General features: G+C 46.0%; 1 protein-coding gene and 1 long non-coding RNA gene across 2 annotated transcripts in view; one reads left to right on the top strand and one right to left on the bottom strand.

Annotated features, from left to right (window-relative positions):
- Positions 1–20,743, top strand: part of BCL2 (BCL2 apoptosis regulator) — a 160,829-nt gene that overhangs the window by 120,915 nt on the left and 19,171 nt on the right.
- Positions 370–10,474, bottom strand: LOC117795993. The gene is made up of 3 exons (XR_004620222.1): positions 10,351–10,474; positions 10,130–10,187; positions 370–1,486 (listed from the first exon to the last, which is right to left on the bottom strand). It is a non-coding gene; the product is annotated as an uncharacterized LOC117795993 (long non-coding RNA).

The following is a 20,743-nucleotide window of genomic DNA, read 5'->3' as shown; positions in this document are numbered from 1 at the left end:
TTAACGTTTTCCCACCCAGACTTAACCTATCTGATGTCCCATTTCCCCTCCGTAAACTGTTGCACTCAAAGTCAGTCAATACGATTATGTAATCTGCCCAGGATTGGAAGGATTTGTTAATACTCACCTCTATTTGACACCTTTCTAAGAACACTAGTTCATTATAATGCTATTTGTCTTTGAAATTATTTCCCCCAAAATATATTTCATTTTAATTAATTGTTTATATATATACATTTTCCATGATCTGGGTACTATTGCATAGTCTTGGCCAGTGCAAGCTGGTGTGACACTCTGCAGGGTATCTTCTGGGTCAGTGACTATTAGTGTAGCTTATGCAAATGTTCCCAGCCAGTGCGTCCTTTCTGTATGTTCCTTCACTGAGTATGTTCTGTCTCGTCTGGCTCTCTTTCTACTGTTGACGCACAGTGGCTGACAAGAGGTGTGCGAGTGACAGCACCAGCTCCCAATGCCATGAGGGGAGGTTAAGGGAAATGGACAAAGGCCCGCTGGCAATTCAGCTTGCCGGGAAGTCCTGGGACCTGGGAAAAAGGGTCACCAGTGTCCTAGCCTGGAGGGGTCAGTGTGAAGGGTATGAGAAGGAATGGGAGCTACAGGCATGGCATGACTTTGTGGGGATTTTAGGATAATGGGATGGGACAGAGTATGATGCTAGGAACATTACTCCCTAGGGACCTTCAGTGTCCAGGATTGCGTCCCTGAGCCAGGCAAGATATGCATGCTTTACCCCGGCCCCTCCAGAGCTCCTGGCAGCTAATCTGTCTGGAGTGACTCCCCCATCCCTTCCCAGATCCAAATCCTCTCATCTTTCAAGGCCCAATCCAAGGTTTGGCCAAGTTTCTCCTCCTATAGAGAATATTCTTCTCCTTTCCTTGGAACTGTCTCTCTCCTCCTTAGCACTTCCTGGTGTCCCTCTTTTTCTGTTAGCTGTCTCTCTCTGGGGCACTGTATTGGGCTGTGTATAAAGCCCTTGGGCCCACCATGCCACAGATCCTTTCTGCAGAGGGTGACCAGCTCCTCACACCAAGGGCCAGGTGTTGTGTCTTGTGGGCCTCCAGCACATCCATAAGCCATGTTGGATTAAGGTCCCTGGTTTAACAAAAAGGTGACAGACTTGCTCACAGATAGGACAGTCGGTAAGGCGATCTGACACATGGACTCTGCCCATTTGGGACATTGATTTTCGATGATAACTCTCTGGACCAATTAGACCCTTCCTGGGAGTCGTTGCTGTTTTTAACATTGTCATATAGTTTGTTTGTGCTTTCCCTTGGGCTGAGGTCTTTTTTATTCCTTCACTAGATCATAAAGTCCTGGAGGACAAAGTCTTACCAAATCATTCTTTACTTGCCCTCTGTATCTGGGCTCTTGGTATTGAGGAACTGTTGAGAAGGTGAATATGATGCATATTTTCCTGATGGCCTCTCCCAAAGAGTAGACTCCTCTAATGGCTTCTCGTCAGGTTCTGCAGCCAACCATGCAAAAGAGATGGGGATCAGAAAGGTCTCTCGGCATTGCTGAGCAGTGTGAATTGGGCCACTGAGCAGGGGACTGGAGGCAGCAGCAGCAGCCGGCCAAAGATGTGGTTGGAGGGATAAACACAGAAGATGCCTGCGGGCTACCCAGGCCAGAGAGGTCTGAAGCTTGGGGTCTGGGAGATGGGGACAAAAGAGTCCTAAAACATGAAGAGGCAAAGACATGGAAAGTGACAGCAGTAAGACTGCAGAGAGGGACAGACACACAGACAGAGATACCAACTGATGTTCATCCAACCTAGTCTGCCAGTGCTAGTCAGTGCAAACTCCCACTTCCTTCCCTGTGTGGTGAGATCCTCAGGAGCTGGGGTTACATTTTGTTCACGTTGCTATGTTCGGGTCCCCGCAGGACCCATGTGGGCCTGGGCCCACAGTAGGCTCCCAGTCATGGTTTTTAACCTGAGCTGAATTGATAAGAGGATTTCACAGCCTATCTTGACAAAGTGTCTAGAAGGCTACCAAGGTTTCGATCGCCTTGAGCATTATGAAGTTCTCTCCCTTAAATCTAACTGTGCTTTCTTGATGCAACTTAAGTCCATTTCCTCTCCAATGGCTTAAAATGCATGGGATGGTTTTTCAGCCATTCAGGAAGAAGGAATGCTGTGTATAAAGCCTGGATTCAATAAAGCCAGATTTAAAAAAAAAAAAAAAAACAGCTCTTAGCATCTTCTACAGACACTGGTCTGGGCAGGGCTTTTTACTTTATTGAATCCAGCTGAATAGCTTGACTACATTAATAATGGGGCTGCATTTCCAACCACTGCCTCCCAGTCTTTTCCCCTAAAAGCCTTATGGTACTTAAGCAACTGCTAATACATGAATAATTGCTGGTGGCATCATTTCCTGCCATGATTTGACCACCAGGATGAGGTTTTTCTTCTTGTACCTAATCTGGAGTTCTCAAGCCTGCCATGTGTGGGCTTGCTTGAGAATCGTATTTAAAACACAGTAAACAAATCCAACTGCAGCTATGAGTTGGGCTTTATTGAGTTTCTGTGTGTTGAGGAATTAGGGATTTGGGAAACTCTGTAGGGTATGTAGTAAAATATTGGTCTGAAGGGGATCCTAACCTCCAGGTTGTCCAGAGATTTGAACCTGGTATCTCTACAGAGCATGGGTAGCACCATTTTGCAGGTTCCCCAGGATGGACTGGTAGAGTTGCATCCCTGCACTTCAAAGAAGATGCTATTTACTTGGCTCGCATACTGCCATACTTCTTTTTGAAGTTTCCCTGGCAGATGGCATCTAATCATTAGTTCTCTTTACATGGGACTTGAGTGACGGTGGTTTCTAGCACAGGTGAGTGCAACCAGGTATCCGTGTAGAGGACCGGCTGCAGAAGCACACAGCTGGAACAGGAATACTGCAGAGCCCCTGGGAGCACAGAGCACCCACGTGGCCTGTGTTTGAATCCAGCTCGGCCCTTTCTAACTATTAGCTATCTGTCTCCTCGTGTGGGAAGTGGAGATGGTAACACTGCCTGCTTCCTTGGGTCGATACGAAGTTCAGGTGAATTGATATTTGTTCAGTGCTTAAATCAATGCTTGTTCATGGTGCCATGTAAGTGCCTCTGATGGCCTGTATTTTTCCTTTTGTTGAAGAGTCCGTGCATTTATTCCTCTCCACACAGCTTCCGACTAGGATGAGCGGGAAAATCTGCCTTTCAGCCGGCGTTTTAACAGAGGGCTAAAAATGAAGCAAATCTTGCCTATTATGCTTTTTGGGCAAAAATAAAATAATATTATTTCTTTTGATCTGGAAGTTCGATTTGCCCATTGCTGTGGGCTAGGTGCTATGGTGATAGCAGGGTAAAATTCTTCCTTCCCCACCTCAGAGAACTTGTCATCAACCTGGAGAGGCATGACTATTATATAACCAGTAGCAAAATAAGACCAGAGAGCAGACATAATGAAGTATCGCAGAAGTGGAGGAGACGTCCATGGGAAGCTAGCAGGCAAAGGAGTTTTTAGATTTGGTTTAATAGAAAAAAGGAAGTGAGAGGAGGTAGGAAACACTATCTAGAGTGCTTGGCAGCTGTGTCACCCGACGTCCTTCCTGCAACAGTCATGTCCCTGAGCTGGGCCTTGCACCTTCTCCAGTGATAGAAGAATAACTACAAGCTGGAGAAATAAAAACATGTTAATATGTGTGAGTTATCAAGTCAGACCACAGCAGGTCCCAGGAATGTTTTTCTGTTTTAGAAATGCAGATACAATGGGTCATGTGCATGTGCGTGTGCGTGTGTGTGTGTGTGTGTGTGTGTGAGAGAGAGAGAGCGAGCGAGCTGTACTTCTTTAGGTCTAAAATGTACAAGGACAGAAAGAAACAGAACTCAGAGCAGTTTTTGTTTATGTGGATCTTCATCGTATTAGATTTTTATGGGTCTTTCTCATAGCTTCTTGATAGTCTAGTAATACAAAGTAAGTTTATTAGGCCATTTGCCTGCCTCTTTTCCTCCTTGGGACCTTTTATTTTCTCTCACTGGATGCTGAGCTTTGTTCCCTCTGTGGGGGCCCATCCCAGGCCTGAGTAAGGAGCAGGCAGTACCCAGCAGCTCATCTGTATCATATCGCTCAGCCCTGCGAAGTGAAGGGAAATAAACAGCACGTGGGAGGGGGAAATCTGTGTTCTAAGAACTGCTTTGGTTTACACATCTATAGATACACTTAACCAGCACTGTGGGTCACATGTACCGGCTGGTGAAACTGAGCATGACTCACGTTTAAATTATTCATAGAGCAAGAAATATGTTTCTAAAAGCCAGCAACGTTGGCTTACACACGGAGCCGGGGGAGGGAGCAGGCAGCCTCATAAGGCACTCAGGCCTCCCGTGACAGCTGGCGTGCACGGTGCATCTGCTGGGAGGAAGGGGTGCCAGCCCAAGGGCTCTTGGCCATACATTGTATTTGGAGAATCTCTATTGGTAGAAATCCCTGTGCTGGGGCAGTAGGTGCTTAGGATAAATTTTCGGGGTAGCCCATCTTTCTTTTATGAGCTCTCTTTGTAATGACACTGGAACTCTTCAATAACTCTGTCTAGTGGTGGAGACCACACCAAGGGAGCCTGAAGTATGGAAAGGTATGTTCCTTCCACAAGAGGTCCGGTAGGGAGAAGCCAAGGAGTGACAGGTCTAAAAACATCGTGAAGGACAGGGACTTCATCGGAGCCTTGAAGGGCTTAGTCTGCTCTGAAGGAGAAGGAATTCCAGCCCAAGCAAGATGGAAAAACCATTTGAGCAAAAAGAAAGTAGAAGTGACAGAAGGGGTCTACATTTTTTTGACATAAAAAACATATATACAAGACAAGAGAACAATCACCAAGGAAGCCCAAGGCAGCACTTACTAAATTGGTCTAAAAGAGGGATTTCACCAAATGCAAATGAACAAAGAACAATACATGTGACTCAAAATATCCGTTATGCTCTTATGCGAGAGGGTGTGAGGCAGGGAGGTGACCTTTGAAAGGTTTTAAAGTTGTAAACTTTTGCAACCACATTGTTTTGATTGCTGGGGGATTTAAGAAAGGATTACCTCAGGGTACCATTTTGGAAAAGTGATTAAAAAAAAAAAACTACTTCCTGCGTAATATTGTAGAATGTTTTTTCGTTCAGTGTTTGCTTTGAAGATCTACAATCTGAATGTCCATGAAGTAGTTCAGCCTCACATGAGAAACGAACGCCCAGAAGAGTAGAGGGGCCTGGCCTTCCACTCCTGGTCCGTCTGCCAGTTCGGTTCACCAGAGCAAGGGTACCCCCGCTCCCACTCCAAAGGAAGTACGTGGGGCCTTTGTTTTGCTCCCAGGCCAGCCCCTCCCCCCTTTGACAGGCCAGCAGGGCAACACCATGTCAAAGCACTGTCCCTTACTCTGGGCCAGACATTCCCTGCTGGTCTCTGAAATTTGGGAAACAGGAAATGTTAAGAAAATTTCTAATTTGCCTGGTCATGTGAACGCCCTCTGATGATGTTGCAACAGAATTTTGGAAAGGAGTGTTGTGCTCTGAGCCGAGCTTGCTTGCACCCTCCTAATCGGAGAGCATTTGCTCCTTTGAGACTATGGTAGATTTGACTACCCAGCCTCAACTTCCCTCTTTCTAAACACGTAAACCCCGATGCCTAAAGAACAAAACCAGAAAAACCCATGCAATGTGTGACATGCTCTAGCGCCAGCTGGATTGCTGAGAGGGCCCTGCGCGCCTGTCCCTGAAAAGCCCCTTGGCACTTAGTAAAAGCGCCCATCCCGGGCAGATGGGCCTGTGCAGGCCCCCTCCTGCACCGTCTTCAGAACCTTCACTACCTGTGTTTGTAGGAGATGATGGATGATTAGCCTTTCTTCCCACACATTTGGCTTTGATAATCTCCACGCAAAAACCTTCAGATGCAAATAATTTAAAAACAAAGTGGCTTCAAGGGATCTTTCTGGGAGGATGGAAATGCTCCGTATCCTGATAGGGGAGTACGTCCCAGGTTCCAGGAGTGTATGCTTTTGCCAAAGTTCATCAAAGGGTACACAGAAAACGTGTTCGTTTTGCTGTATGTAAATTACACCTTGATGGGAATCTTTAGAATAATAAAGCGGCTTGAGTTTAGAAAAAAATAACAAGTGGGTGTGATGTAAATGACCCCATTTAAGGAGATCTAGAAACATAAGGGTCCGCAGGCAGAAACTAAAAAATGCGTGTATGTGGGCAGTCCCCACCACACGGGAAATCTTTGCAAGGTGAGCAGGTTAGGCCCAGTTTACAGATTCGACAGCTGGCTATGTGCATGTGTCTGTGTTTTCATATGTGGGCTTTTTTTTTTTTTTTAATCTTTATGTCCATTTTTGTTTGGCTCATTTCCCTGTTCAATTGGATTTTGTCTTCTATTTCCTGAATATGACTCCCCCACAGTACCTAATATCCCAGGCATGCAAGAAGCGAATGCCCAATAAATGTCCACTCACCCCCTGAGACGGAGTGCTTTCCCTCCCTCTGGAACGTTCTACTGAAATTAGCCAGCGCGTGTTGGCCTTAAATGCCTATGTAAAACTGGAAAGCGAAAGGAGGAACATCCATACTTGTGCTAGTTTTGAGAAAATTACCAGCTCCCTCTGCTTCTAAAAACATCCACTTCGGAACTTTGGAAAAACTACTTTTGCCCCATAAGAAAAAGAAAACTTGTACTCCGTAAGTCGTGATATTTATTTTAAAGCAAGAAAATGGAGTTAATGATTATGTCTGAATGTGGGCGAGTGGGGGCAAAGGTACCCTTGCTTTTCCTCCTCTTCCTGGCAAATCAGAGCAGGTGTGGAAATTCCCACAAGTTACACTGTGTCCATTTACACGTTTGTATACAGAGTTTCATGGGTTTTGTTTTTTTTTTCTGAAAGTCTTTCTTTTGTCATCATCTCATCTTGAAACTAGAGAGGAAGGGAATGGAAGGGCAAATTGCTAATATCAGAGGCTTCTGGAAATTCCCCTTTTATGGTACATGAGTCTTTCTTAAGAATAGTTCTCTTTCAGTTGTGTTTTTGTGAGTTTAGTGAAAATCACTCTGCCCAGCCCTGCCTCTGGTTTACTTAAGCATGATCCCAGCTGTCTAGAGCATAGGGCTGCCTGGACATAGCTGAGGGACGAAAACTTGATTTGCAGTGCTTGGGGGAAAGGGCCTCATATTGATCCTGGGTTTTAAAGTAGATGCACCGAGCAGAAATCCATATTCACATGATTTAAAATACTTATCTAGTATCTTTTATAAACGGATGAATCTCCCATGAACTAATGACTTGCCGCTGTATGGGGGGCAGACAGGCAGCTGTATAAATATCTGTTGGCATTTCATGTTAATGTACGTGATCAGTTCCAGTTACAGCCTGGCTTAACTGAAGCCGACTGACCTGTTTTCAAGTCAGTGCAATGCCAGCTCATTTTAAAGCAAAATGCTTTTTTCCCCATATGGCTTCAGAAGATGCCTTTTTGAAGATAAGGTTGTAGGCCTTGGATTCTGGTGCTGGGACAGGCTGGGGTTCCACGTGCCCCCAGGTGGACAGGGCCAGCGTGGAACCAGCAGGTGAGAGGGCAATCATGTGCTCCTGCGACTGGCTGGCAGGCTGCCTGGGGGTCTCTGAGGGCCCAGCACAGACTGATGCTTGGAATGTGGGGAACGTGTGACAGCCAATCCCAAGGCTGGGCTTTGAGGGCCTATGCTAATTAGCAAAGCCCCTGCTAGGGTCAGGTCACTGGGTGGCCAGGTAAATAGTATCAGGTTCTTTCTGCACTGGCAGACAGACAGACGGACAGACTCACAGGTGGTGGGCTAAGGCCTCCACTGCAGAGTTGCTCTTGGCGGTTACTTATTAATTACACCTCAAGGCACCGCTAGGTTAGACAAGAAAAATACTCCTCCAGCGACTCTCTCTCTGACTTCTTCTCTCCCCCAACATCCTCACAACCCACTCCTCCAGTGTGGGAAACTGGAGAGACCTCCTACCTGGAGACTCTGAGAACAGCCAGCCTCTCAGGCCGCTGGGACACACAGCCTGTTCTCTCCTGAAAGGAACCCTAGATTCTAGGCCAGGTGAGTTTAGACCAAGTTGGAGCTTTTCTTATGAAAGGTCTTGACTTTTTTGAGTTTCTTTTTCCTCTACACTGAGCCCTCTATATGTTTGTTTTCTTTCTAATTTTGGCTTTAAAAATAAAAGAAAAGAATGTTTGGGTACAGGGTAAAAGTTTTGTCATATCCAGATTGGAAACTCCCTAGTCACCCTGAAACCGGACAGGTGCCTGTTTGTTTCTCTGTCCGTAAACAGTGTGTGCTTCGCCCAGAAGTAAACTGTTGGTAGCCGCAGTGAACACGGACCTGTTGCAGTGTTCGAGAAGGACAAAATGGCCCCAACCTCGGAGCAAAGCCTGCCTCTCCCCTTCTTTTTTGATCTTCTGATAGAGACCACATAGTGTTCTCTTCACGGTATTTTGATGGCATATAGCATATAAACACAGGTGTGACCTTTACACCATGCACAGAGTTACAGTATAATAAGTGAGAGAAGATAAAACCAGCTGGAGTTTAAGCTTAAAGCTGAAAAGAGCTAATACGAATTTTCACTGAAAACCACGTCACAGAGCCCGGTACGGGTACCCTCTAAGGGACTCTGTTTGGTTGCCCCTTGCATGGTTTTACAAACCAGCCCCAGGCAAAGGGCTTCCAAGAGATAAGCCATGTCTTGAGGTACAGACATGACTTGGTGACACACACTCTGAGGATACTGTCTGGGACTGCCCTCCTGGAGACCATGTTCCTCCTGCCTGGCTGGATAGAGGGGAGTGTTGGGAACTTTGTCTTAAATAAGGTTAGGTGATGTGTCCGGTCCTGGCTTCTGTACTGGCTGGCATTTCACTTCTTTGGGCCTCCCACTTCCTTGCTTAAAAAATAAAGGGACTTGGAACCAATTCCTTCAGCTCCTTGCATTCTGGTTTTTTCTGGACTGAGGCGCAGCCTGGAAGCCTAACGCCATTTGGGTACTTAATTTCTGAGGGGGGAAAAATGTCAGAACCACAATTAGCTTAATTGTTTATTTGTGCAAAGTCTTTCTTATTTAACTCCAGAACTTGCCATCTGAATTTGAAGGAGGGTGGCCCCGGGTTCATGTTCACATAAGTAGCTGCTGTGGCCTTTTCTTACTGAGCACCCAGCTCAGAGGAGAGGAGACGGAGGAGAAACTGGAGAGCAGAGTCTCCCATGTTTGCACCTTCACCCCAGAGCTGCCTCTGGGTAAACCCTTTTACCTGAATCTCTGGTTGGCCAGGAAGTCAGGACTCTGGGTGCAGAGCCCCTGTGAGGTTATGAAATCTACCAGTTTGCAGTTACTGAGCAGAGCAAGAGAGGAGCCCTCTACCCAGGACGTGGGCCTCTGAAGGAAGCCTCTGTTTCTGTTTCTGTGAATGTGAAGTGGCGGGGCAGGTGGGCACTCGGCATTCATGCGGTGCTCAGGTGAGGGTGAGTGGACGGAAGGAGAGCTCTGGGCATTTGGGGCAGGCCTACCAATCCCCTAAGGTGGGGCTTCTCACCAGGGGTGAGTTTGCCTTCCCGGAGGACAGTCGGTCAGTTGGCAGGGCCTGGAGACATTTTTGGTTGTTCCAGCTAGGCAGGGGTTTTTATGTGAATTTAGTGGGTAGAGGCCACAGATGCTGCGAAACGTCCTAGGATGCCCTCCTCCAAGAGAGAATTACGTAGCCCAAAATGTCAACTGATGTAAGTCCTGAAGCTGGTCATATTTTCTAAGTTGAAAGCACTGGGTTGGGGCAAATGGGAAAAGTTATTTGCAGTTTTTCCCCCCAAGAGACAATCCTCTGCCCCCCTGCTGCTGGATAACTATGGCTGTGTTAACTATAGCTTCCTTCACTTCTCTGCCCCTCCCTGTCTTCTGCCCCCTCAGCCTTTTTTCTTTTTCTTTTCTTTCTTTCTCTTTTCTTTTCTTCTCCACAAACTTCACAAATATTTACTGGGCATTCAGGGATAAAGTGGTTTCTGGCCTTGAGAAATGCCCTCAGCAAGACAGTGAGAAGGGAAGTCGCAAAAATGCTAAGTGCACCTTACCTTAGCCACACCAGTGGTCCATACTGGGGTCCTGGGAAACAGAGGATGAGCCTCTGACCTGCAAAGAGAAAATGAGGGGAGGGGGCAGAAGAGGGGGTGTGACCAGCGCTCCAGGAAAAGAAAGGAGGAGAGGGTTGCTGGCAACGCCCACGGGCCCGCCTCTCTTTCCCACCTCCACCACCTACCCCCAGTTGCTGCATTTCTAACCCCCACCACCTCACCTGCTAATCTCTCCCTCTCTCCATCTCAGCCACAGTCCTACTCTTCCCTCTACACACCAACAGGGGGCAGCAGAGAGCAGCCGACAGAGCCTAAAGCAACAAACCCAACCTGGGAACCATCCCATCACCTAGACCGCAGAGCACCCTTTGGCTTCCGTCCCAACAAGTTGGTGCTCTGAGACCCTCCTCCTCCACCAGCCTCCCTCCACACCCTCGACCCGGGACAATGCTCCCCCCACCCAGTGCACCGCACATCCCGCGCCAATCTGGCCACAGATCATGTTCCGTCTGGTGACTCATCTGATTGTTACTGACTTGCTGTGTGGTTTCTCAACCTTTCAAACAAGGCTGTTTTGCCTCGTTCAGCCGACTGGCCATCCCCTGAGGCGGGAGCTGTGTGCTCTGACCCCTGCTGTTTCCCCCAGGCCCCAGGCCAGCACTGGGGTCCAGGTCCATGGACTGATGGAGAAGGCCTGGCTCTGTCCCCTTGGATGCACCCTCACCCCAGCCTCGCAGCCAATGCCATCACCCCCTCATCTTTATGGGTGAATAACTGAGATTCAAAGGCATTAGACATCTTGGCCAAGATCTTAAAGCTAGGAAATAGTAGACTTGGAAATCCAAGTCGACATTCTAGATTCTACCACACACCCTATGGCTGTCAGTCCCACCCACCCCCTCGATTCTCCTCTAACACGTAGGTCTGCCTTCCTTGAGCATGGCACAGTCTTTGTGGATTGTGCTGTTGAACTCATTTTAATTTTGATTCCTTTATTTAGTCACTCCCCAAACTCACAGCTTCTACCAGGTGTCAGGCACCATGAGAGCCTGACAAGAATGGGATGAAGGGTGGACTGTGCCACCCTGGAGGGGAAGGAGTCAGCTGTAGCAGCGAGCCTGGTAGTGAGCAGAGATGGGTATGGTGGGGAGGTGATGGGGCTTAGTCAGAAAGGGCTTCATGGAGGAGGTGATGTGTGAACAGATTGTTGAGAGGCCTGAGGATGTGGTGGGAGCCGGGATCAGCTGGAGGTATGCAGTTTGGGCTGATGCTGCCCATAGTTCCATGGAGTTTAAGGCATGAGCTGGGTGGAGCTGGAGGCGTGGGACAGGGCCAGTTCACCCCCTGGGTAATGGGGAGTCACTTGGGGCTTTTGAATGAGAGAGATCGTTTGTGGTTTAAGAGGAACCCCCAGCAACAGGGCTGAGGGCAGGCTGGAGGGACACAGGGTGGTGTAGGCAGATGAGGGGCAATGCAGCAGGGTGAAGGGATCTGGCATCAGAGACTGGAAAAAGGAGCCATCGTGTAGCAGAGAAGGCAGTGACAGGTGTGGGTAGGGAGGGGAGCAGGAGAAGTTGGGAATCACTTCTGGGTTTCCCATTAGGTGGAAGGGTGCCCAGGGACTGACTGGGGGTTTAGAGGCAGATTTGGGGAAGGCTTAAGGAGTTCCCTTAATGAGTGTGTTGGATTTGAGGTACCTGATGTATATGTGGATACATTGGTTCTGGATTAGGGTTGGATGGCTCATTGGGCCGCCATCGGCATAAAGGGCCCTTAGCAAAGTTGTAGCTGAAATCAAGGAAGAGAATGAGGTCTCTACCACTTGGGGGAGGCTAGTTCCCTAAGTCCCTCCCCATGCGCAGAATAGCACTGCATTACCTGTGTCCCTAAAGCTACCTACTCCGGGTTGACAGACTGACCCATGGTTGGGAGGTTCAGGGATGTGATGAAGAAATTATTTTCTTCCTTTCTGTACCATTGAGAGTTCATGAATATCCCCAGCTTCCACAGTCAGGCTGCCCCTTTCCAGGGCCACATCTGATTTATAAACATCATTGTCCTGTGGAAGGCTCCTCTCCTCTTGACTATACCAGCTCTCTGTCTTCCTCTGGATCTTCCATTGGCTTTTTGAAGTATCCAGCCTGCGTGGAGCATTCCAGGTGGGGACCTCATGACTTAGTACAGTCAGATGTTCTTTCTGTTGCCTGATGAGGACCAGGCTGGCCTTTCTGCACCGAGATCTGGAGACAGTAGCTTTCTACTGACTCTAGAACTCTTCTCCTGGGCTTGTAGCAGACCGCTCAAAGGCATCGGGTGTAATTTGAGATTTTTTTTTTTTTTAAGAATCACCTTGACTAATGATGTTAGGCAATAAGATCCTAAGATCAAAAACATCAAGCCCTGAAAAGAGAAATTTACTAGCTTCAGACTTTGCACATTGCCGTTTTCATGTGTGCATTTCCTACCACCTCCTTATAAAGAAAGTCCCTAGGAAAAGGACATCGAGATCTCTGACAGTTAAATGGAAAGACAAGAGAGGAGTGGAAGGAAATCGCAATTACTGGATGGATGCCAGTCCCTGTGCTGAGTGCTTCACAGAGGTCCCTGATCCTAGTGATGACTCTAGAACTAGAGTCTTGCATTCCATGTTTTATGAATTAAGAAGTGGAGGCTCAAGGAGGTTAAGACCTCATCTCACATGAGTTAGATTGAAACTTTCCCGGGAAGGAAAGAAGAACAGGTAACTCATCCAACTTATTGATGCAGCTGGTAATGTGCAGAGTCCAGGTTCGAGCCTAGATCTGCCTTATTCGAGTGCTCTTGCTCCTTTCCCTCCATTAGGCTTCATCCTAGAGGGGTGGAAGGAGGAGGCACAGAATCAGAGGCCGAGGGAGGTCATTTCTCGGGTGAGAGAGAGATGAAGTTGTATGGATATTCCAGCCTCTTACATTATCTGCCAAAGGAGCCATTGTCCAATAGGTAGAAAATACCAGAATTGAAGACATAGTGAGGCCTTGTCACCTGACCAGTCCACCATCCTGCTCTAATGGGTATTCTCTAATTTCCCCAAACCCAAGTAATTACATCTTCCGGTAAGAAAGGAACCTCTAGTAGGTGCTGAGGGCAGGCCCATGAATTCTTATTCTTTTGTCTCCTGGGAATACTTTTCACTTCATTATTTAGTAGTAAGAACATTTCAGGGCAGGGGTGCCTGGGTGGCACAGCGGTTAAGTGTCTGCCTTCAGCTCAGGGCGTGATTCCGGCGTTATGGGATCGAGCCCCACTTCAGTCTCCTCTGCTATGAGCCTGCTTCTTCCTCTCCCACTCCCCCTACTTGTGTTCCCTCTCTCGCTGGCTGTCTCTATCTCTGTCAAATAAATAAATAAAATCTTTAAAAAAAAAAAAAGAACATTTCAGGGCAGCACTCTGCAGATAGATGGGTTGGCTAATTTAACAAAAAGCCCTGTGCCCAAATGCTAGAAAAATTAAAGAATAGATTTCATCATCACGATCCCTTCTGATTTCACTTAACAGCAAAATCTCAGGTATGTGGATGAATTTGGGGAAGGTTCTTACCAATTAATGAAAAAAAAATCTTTAATTTTAGAATCTCTTGGAAGACATCTGTTTTTAAAATTTCAAGTACCTAGAATTGGGCATACACGGAGTGTTGTTGCCAAGTGGCTGCTCTGCTTAGCGAATAATGACCACATCAAAACACCAGGCTCAGTATGGTGTGCTCCGTTTCTGGTCCCATAACAGTTACATCGGTTTGGTGTCAAATACATGTTTCTAAAGAAGCCGAACATTGTTTTCTCTTAGTTAGATAAACAAACTCCTTGATGTCTATTTATAACTATTTGTTAGTGAGTCTCTTGTAAGCTGTAAAAGGCGGTTGGAACCCGAAGGAGATGTTTTGCAGGTTGGCCACTGAGTAAAGACTGTTTTGATCAGGGTCTCAGTATCTCCTACCCAAGCCCCTACTTGTGGTTCTGAATTCGTGTTTTTCAGAATGTTGTCCAAAGCTGTCCTGCCAGCTGCTGTAGATTATATATGTTAGGAGCCCCTACCCGCTTTGCTCCTTCCTGTGAAGGAGCCTGGCCTTGAGATTTAGCCAACGGGCCCCTTTAACTCTGCTCCCTAGCTCATTTATCCAAGGGCTCAGTGCTCTACTGAAAACCTTTCTATAACAGAAAGCCAGTGTTTGGGGGGCATTTGGTTTCAACTTGCTTGTGTTTGAACATTTATATTTATAATAGTGCTAATCTCTAAGGGACTCAAATCATATTAGGAGCTTTATCTAAGGCTGCCAAGGAAATTAGCATGTATCCACATGACTGGGAATGATGAGAAATTGGGTTGGGCCTACAGAAATTTAATAAGCTCCGACTTTCATTTCAATTATCTTCTCCATGAGATTTTGTTTTTAAACCCACGCAGTCAGGCCTGGGTACACATTTCCCCCTCTGCCTCTAGCTCGTGCTGTCACCCTCACCCCAGCCCCTCACTACTGTGGCCCCCTTGCCTGGATGAACTGGCCTACTTCGTCTCATCCCTTCTCTGAACACCACGGCCCATGTCTCCATGCCACTTAGGTTTTTCCTTTCTCGTATCGCTCCCTCCTGGCTTCTCACAGCCTTGTCCCTGACTAGAAGGAGAAGAATGTTTGTGATTCTCTCTCAAGTTCGCCCCAGAGTTTAGGTCATGCTATTCACATAACTGTACCCAGCCAGTGATGTGGGATGGATGGTTAGTCAGGCAGGGGGACTGGTGTGGGGGAGGTACATGGGCCAGAGGGGAAAGTAGCTTAGGGTTACAACAGACACTGTCAGTGTGGGGAAGGGAATTTTGGGGGGAAAATCTAAACAGATTAATTTGATCAATCAGGCTAATTTATAGAAAAAGCACAAGAAGGGGAAAGTTCCCTTTGAGCAATTGGAGAGATGAGAGAGAAGCAGGGAATGCCCCTGACTGCATTACAGAAGGGGAAACCAAGATGACTTATCAAGTAATTTGTTGAAGCTAAAATGAGAGCTCAGTGAGGTCAGGATGAAAAAAGGCCGGCCCATTTGCCTGCTTGGTGGAGACATGGCTTGGTATTCTTTGAAAAATGTTGCTTGTCAAACTAGAATAATATATCTGGAGTCACCCCGTGGAGGTTGGAGAGTCAATCCCCACTCTCCCAACCAGGAGAACACCTTCCCAAGCATCAAATTTTATGTCGCAGCCTGACCTTTCTAGAACTGTTATTGCCAGGAGGTCTGCACAATGACTTAGCCAAGCTTTGGCGTTTTTTAAGGCATCCCTATGTAAATTCACCTCTGTATCCCTACATGGAGACTGCTGGTTTATCAGACTGAAACAGCTCACTAAAGGCCAAGCAGAGTCTGGTTTTAGAATTTGTTCCGGGCTCTTGGGTGCAGAGAAGGGTTAGTAATGACAGTTTCACAACCTAGCGGGATGTAACTTGAGAGAAGAATGATAAGAGCAAAGACAAATGTGAAGTGAAAGGGTGATAGCAAATGAATAGGGATAAGGGAAGGTGGGGGGGAAGGAGTAGATATACATAGCAATAAGAGAAGAAAAATCATTACAATGCCCAAGGGACAAAAAAAAAAATGATTTTTCTGGTTTTTGTTTTTTTTTTTCCTTTGGGCCTTACTGCATCCACCACTGTTGCTACAAGGTGAGAGCAGGTGCTTTTTTGTGGAACCCAGTCTTGAAGTGGCATTGCTGAAGGGAGAGGAGAGGCACAACAGCAGTCATTCTACCAGATCTCTGTTTTGGTTTTTGTGTTTTGTTTTGTTTTGTTTTCATTTTCAGCCTGACTTAACCAACGTGGAGGAAATTCATATCTGGACAAAGGAAACGTCTCTCCCTAAATCTAAAAGCCTTATGTCAAGAGAACCCTTTCTGGAGAGTTAAGCATTGTGCTTGATTCCAAACGAAAACTAGATAAAAGGTTAGAAATCAATTTTATTAATGGCATCTTCTCTCTTCTTCACTGCTAAAGCCTCTGCCAGGCCACTGTAATAACAGTGGAAAGGAAAATTGGAGATTCCATCAAGAAAAGGCTTTTAAGGAAGGCCGTGTTGTTGCATTATTATTTGGACTCTCTCTCTCTCTGAATACATGAATGGTTCCAGGTTTTTTTTAAAATATGGGTTGAGGGTGGCAAAATAAAATCTCACTGGGCTAGAATGGTGACATAGGCAGAAATAAGCCGAAGCCCTCTATTATCAACCAACATTTATGACAGAAATTAGCTTGATTTTTTCTTCTCATAATTTAAACTTTTTCAGAGAGAGATGTTATATGTGAGCAAGTCCCTCCTGTATTCAAGCTTACAACATCTTGGCTCTGTGCAAGCCCATTTTGCTGGTAGTCATTACTCTCTTTAGGGAAGCTGTGTGATAGAGTGGAGAGGCAAGGTATTTTAGGTCAGAATTATGGGTTTGAGTCCTGGTTCCACTATTGATTAACTGTGTGTCCTTAGGAGAGTTACATATTCTTGATCATCTGTAAAATAGGGGTGACAATAGTCCTAACTTACCTGTGGGTTGTTGTGAGGCTCACACTAGTTGGTAGATACGGGAGCCCTTTATCAACTATAGTACGTCATGTGAATGTCCGTTTTCATTCACAAGCACCTTCATAACAATGGGAAAGAGAAGGCTTTCGTTTCATTTTCGGTGCATGTTCCCTTTTTATTTAATAACCCTTTTTGTGTCCCACCGTGTTCCAGCCAGCAAAGTGAGACCAGGAGGACCCATTGTCACTTTCTACTATGACATTGCATTAGTGTGAGGTTTACTCCTTACCCAGCACCTGATAACTTTGGGCCTTTAAAAATAAGGATAAAAGTCCCAGAGCCAGAAAGATTAAGGATTAAATTAAGTTTTAAAATAACACATCTTTTCATATATTCTCTTCTCATTTATATGGTGCTGGTAATTTTTAAAATTAGATTTTCCTCAGGGCATTTCGTACTAAGAATGATGAAGTTCCTTGTCCCTTGTAATTGCATTTCTTTTGATTTTCTTTTATTATGACTTGCATATCACTTGACACTTTTTTCCTGGAATGTTAAAAGTATACATCATCCAACTAAAAGGAAAAAATACTGTCCTAATGAAAATGGAAAAGACAGAGTGGATATTCCTCTCTTTTGGTTCCAAACAAGGCAAAGTCCTCATTCCTCATTCTTTGTACATGCCAAGGTTGATGTCATGGATCCAAACCAGTTTTGAGTTATCTGAAATGAAAAAGAAAAGGAAAAAAAAGAGAGAGAGAGAAAGGCACTTCAACAATCTTCTAAAGCTTGAAAAACAAATTTTCCACAGTCTGATAACCCAAAAATTGACTGAATGGATTTTCTCTGTAATTAACAGGGGGCGGGAGCCTGGAGGGACATTAGGGGAAAGGTTTAAAAATGGAAAGTTTCAGTTCAAAGGGGGTACTCTAGGAGATCCAAGAAATGCTGGAGGGGCTGAAAAGGAATAGCACACTTATCCTGAGTAACATGATTCTGTTGTCTGAGGAACTGGACTGAAAACCATGACGTTCCTTTTGGTTGATGTGTTAACTTACCACTAATGAATATTGTTGATGAGTGGTAAGTAGGACACATCCAAGGAAGATGTTTGTTAATTCTTCATAAAATCATCTCTGCATTATTGAAATATGGCTCTCATTCCATTTGAACCATAGTCGTACACAGCTGTTGGAATAGATAGTTGGGACTTTAGGAACCATCCCTGAGATTCTCATTTCTAGTGCCTTGATGGTTTAGGCAGTTGTTTCTTCCCATGTCTAGAGTATCAAGCACTTTACTAATTTCTCTCTCTGTGAGGGCAGTTACTCCCAGGTTTCCTCTCATGAAACCAGCTCTAGGATCCAGGCTTCCCTTTGTACCTGAAATAAATGGAATGGCAACTCTGGGACTTTTAATGAGATCCAAAAAGGCCCTAGTGGCCTGTGTGTCTGCCCATGTTCCGGTTACATAACCCTTTCCGTCCTCCCTGCTTCTGACACACAGACACAAAACAGAGTGCCCCAAATCCACAAGTTATGTAAACTTCTCTTTCTGTCACTAATGAGGCTCTTGAAACCTGGGAAGGTGACTCCCTTGATAGCAAAGAGAGAGCCTGAGCCAGTTGCAGACGCTTGGACCCCACAGCTTGCCCACTGCATGGATTGTGAAGTGACCAAGGATCACGTGATGATTTTCTGAGCCCGGGCACAGCTCTGCTCAGACTTTTGCCTTTGAAAGGGTGGAATCCATCGTCAAACATTAAGACTTGGAATTCTTACTTTCTTTCTTAGCAAAAGGTCCTGTAGACTTGATGGCAGTACATTTTTATTTTTTTATTGAGATAGAATTGACGTGTAACATTACATTAGTTTCAGGTGTATAGCAATGATTTGATATTTATGTTGTGAAATGATCACCACAGTAAGTCTGTGAACACCCATCATCACACATAGTAATGGCAATGTTTTCCTTGTGATGAGAACGTTTTAAAATCTACTGCCTTGGCAACTTTCAAATATGCAATACAGTGTTATTAACTGTAGTTGCCACTATGCGCTCTATCTGTAGGACTTATTTATTTTATGCCTGGAAGTTTGAACAAAAGGTCTTGCAGACATGATGACAATGAAATTATATTTTTTTAACATCTAAAATTGCCCTTAAGTTTTTTTAAAAGATTTTATTTATTTATTTGACAGAGATAGAGACAGCCAGCGAGAGAGGGAACACAGCAGGGGAGTGGGAGAGGAAGAAGCAGGCTCATAGTGGAGGAGCCTGATGTGGGGCTCGATCCCAGAACGCCGGGATCACGCCCTGAGCTGAAGGCAGACGCTTAACTGCTGTGCCACCCAGGCGCCCCTAAAATTGCCCTTAATAAAATGATCTTTCCCAAATGATGTACCAAGTTAGGAAAACTTATTTATTTGAATCTGTAACCCATTCACCATAAACTTATGCCTAGACTCAGACCTCTCTCAAAACCCCCTAGGTGTGTGTGAAATAAACCTAATATTTTTTTCTCAGTTTTTCAAGTTGTTTTACTAGGTTAGGATTACCTCAAAAGGCATTTATCTTTTTTTTTTTCTTTTACAATTTGTTTATTTTAGAGAGAGAGTGCACTTGTGCATGTGGAGGGAGGGGCAGAGGGAGAGAATCTCAAGCAGACTCTCCGCGGAGCGTGAAGCCGGACGCGGGACATGGTTCCATGACCCTGACATCATGACCTGAGCCAACGTCAGGAGCTGCATGCTCACCCGACTGTGCCACCCAGGCACCCCATCTCTAAAAGCATTTCAAAGATTTTTCAGGTTTAAATGGAAACAAAAAGCCTATAAAGTTGTAAGATTTAAGAATGTCAAGAATTAGGCAGAGTTTAAAAACTTAGAAAAAGCGACATTTGGACATTTTTGTTCTGCTCTTTAGTCTACCACATATCCCCCTCCAGTTGTCCCACCACTACCCAGACAGTATTTAAACCTGCAAGGGTTAACACAGGTTGTGCAGCAAGCACCTGGCTCAGACTCCATCCAGGGTCACAGGCCTGGCGTCCCGTCCGACCGCCATGGTCAGGGGCAGCAAGGACACCCTGCATGAACTCGTATCCTCTCCTGGAGGTTTCATTCTGCCCCAGATTCTCCCGTCGTGTCCATGACCAGGGTCCCTCCACCAGGATGAGGGCTGGCAGGACCCCACACAGCTATGACCAAACCCTTCCCATGGCTGCAGAGGCCTTGCGTGTTCATTTAGCCAACATGTGGTCCTCTTCCCATCTGAGATAGTGGGGAATTACCATCTTCCAGAAAATACAGAGCAGGCAAAGGGAGACCAGGAACAACAACAAAAAAAACAGAGCCAAGGAATGAACTTTAGCAAGACAAGAAGGGAACGGGAGAGCAAAGCAGAAGTCAAAGACAATGGAAACCCACAGGGAATTTCAGGGGGAAAGGGATCTGGGGTATAAGACCAGCAAGCTGTCCCTGTTACAGTGGAGTCTGGAGCTTGTTGGGGAGGTGTCGGAGGGCTGGCTCAGGCCCAGACTTCTCCGCACCTCACTATTCAGCAAACCCACCCAGCAGGATGGAGGGTGTCCTGTGCTGAGGATGGAGCTGAGTGCAGAGCCCCTCATACAAAAGCAGCAGACCCAGGCATTCGGCCTTCGCTTGTCCATCCTGAATTTGGAGTCACGGAGGCATTGCCCTGAACATATTTCCTGTCTTACAACTCCTGACATTTTAAAGAAAGGGTTTCTGGCTTGCTTGGCCCGACTGCAGCAGTCACAAACTTGCCCCACAAACTAGCCTTCCAGAAACAAACTGAACCAAACATTAAAGGATTAAACACACAGCAAGCAGATGGGTTCTTGTAAAATGCTCTGTGGGCAGGTTCCTAGGAATTTAAAGGTCTCTGGCATTGTTAAGTTATGAAAAATTTCCAAATTTAAGTCAGCAGAGCAAGCTGTTATAGTCATGAGATGAGTCGGTGGTGCCTGGTGGGGCAAAGACCAGCTTGGCTGGCTGGCAGCCTGCTGAGCAGGGTCAGGGAGGGGTTGGGGGGCAGCCTGCTGAGCAGGGTCAGGGTGG

The sequence above is a fragment of the Ailuropoda melanoleuca genome, chromosome 14, assembly GCF_002007445.2.
Source record: "Ailuropoda melanoleuca isolate Jingjing chromosome 14, ASM200744v2, whole genome shotgun sequence".
Taxonomy (NCBI): domain Eukaryota; kingdom Metazoa; phylum Chordata; class Mammalia; order Carnivora; family Ursidae; genus Ailuropoda; species Ailuropoda melanoleuca.
The sequence above is the reverse complement of the archived record's forward strand: the minus strand, read 5'-3'. Positions and strand labels throughout refer to the sequence as shown.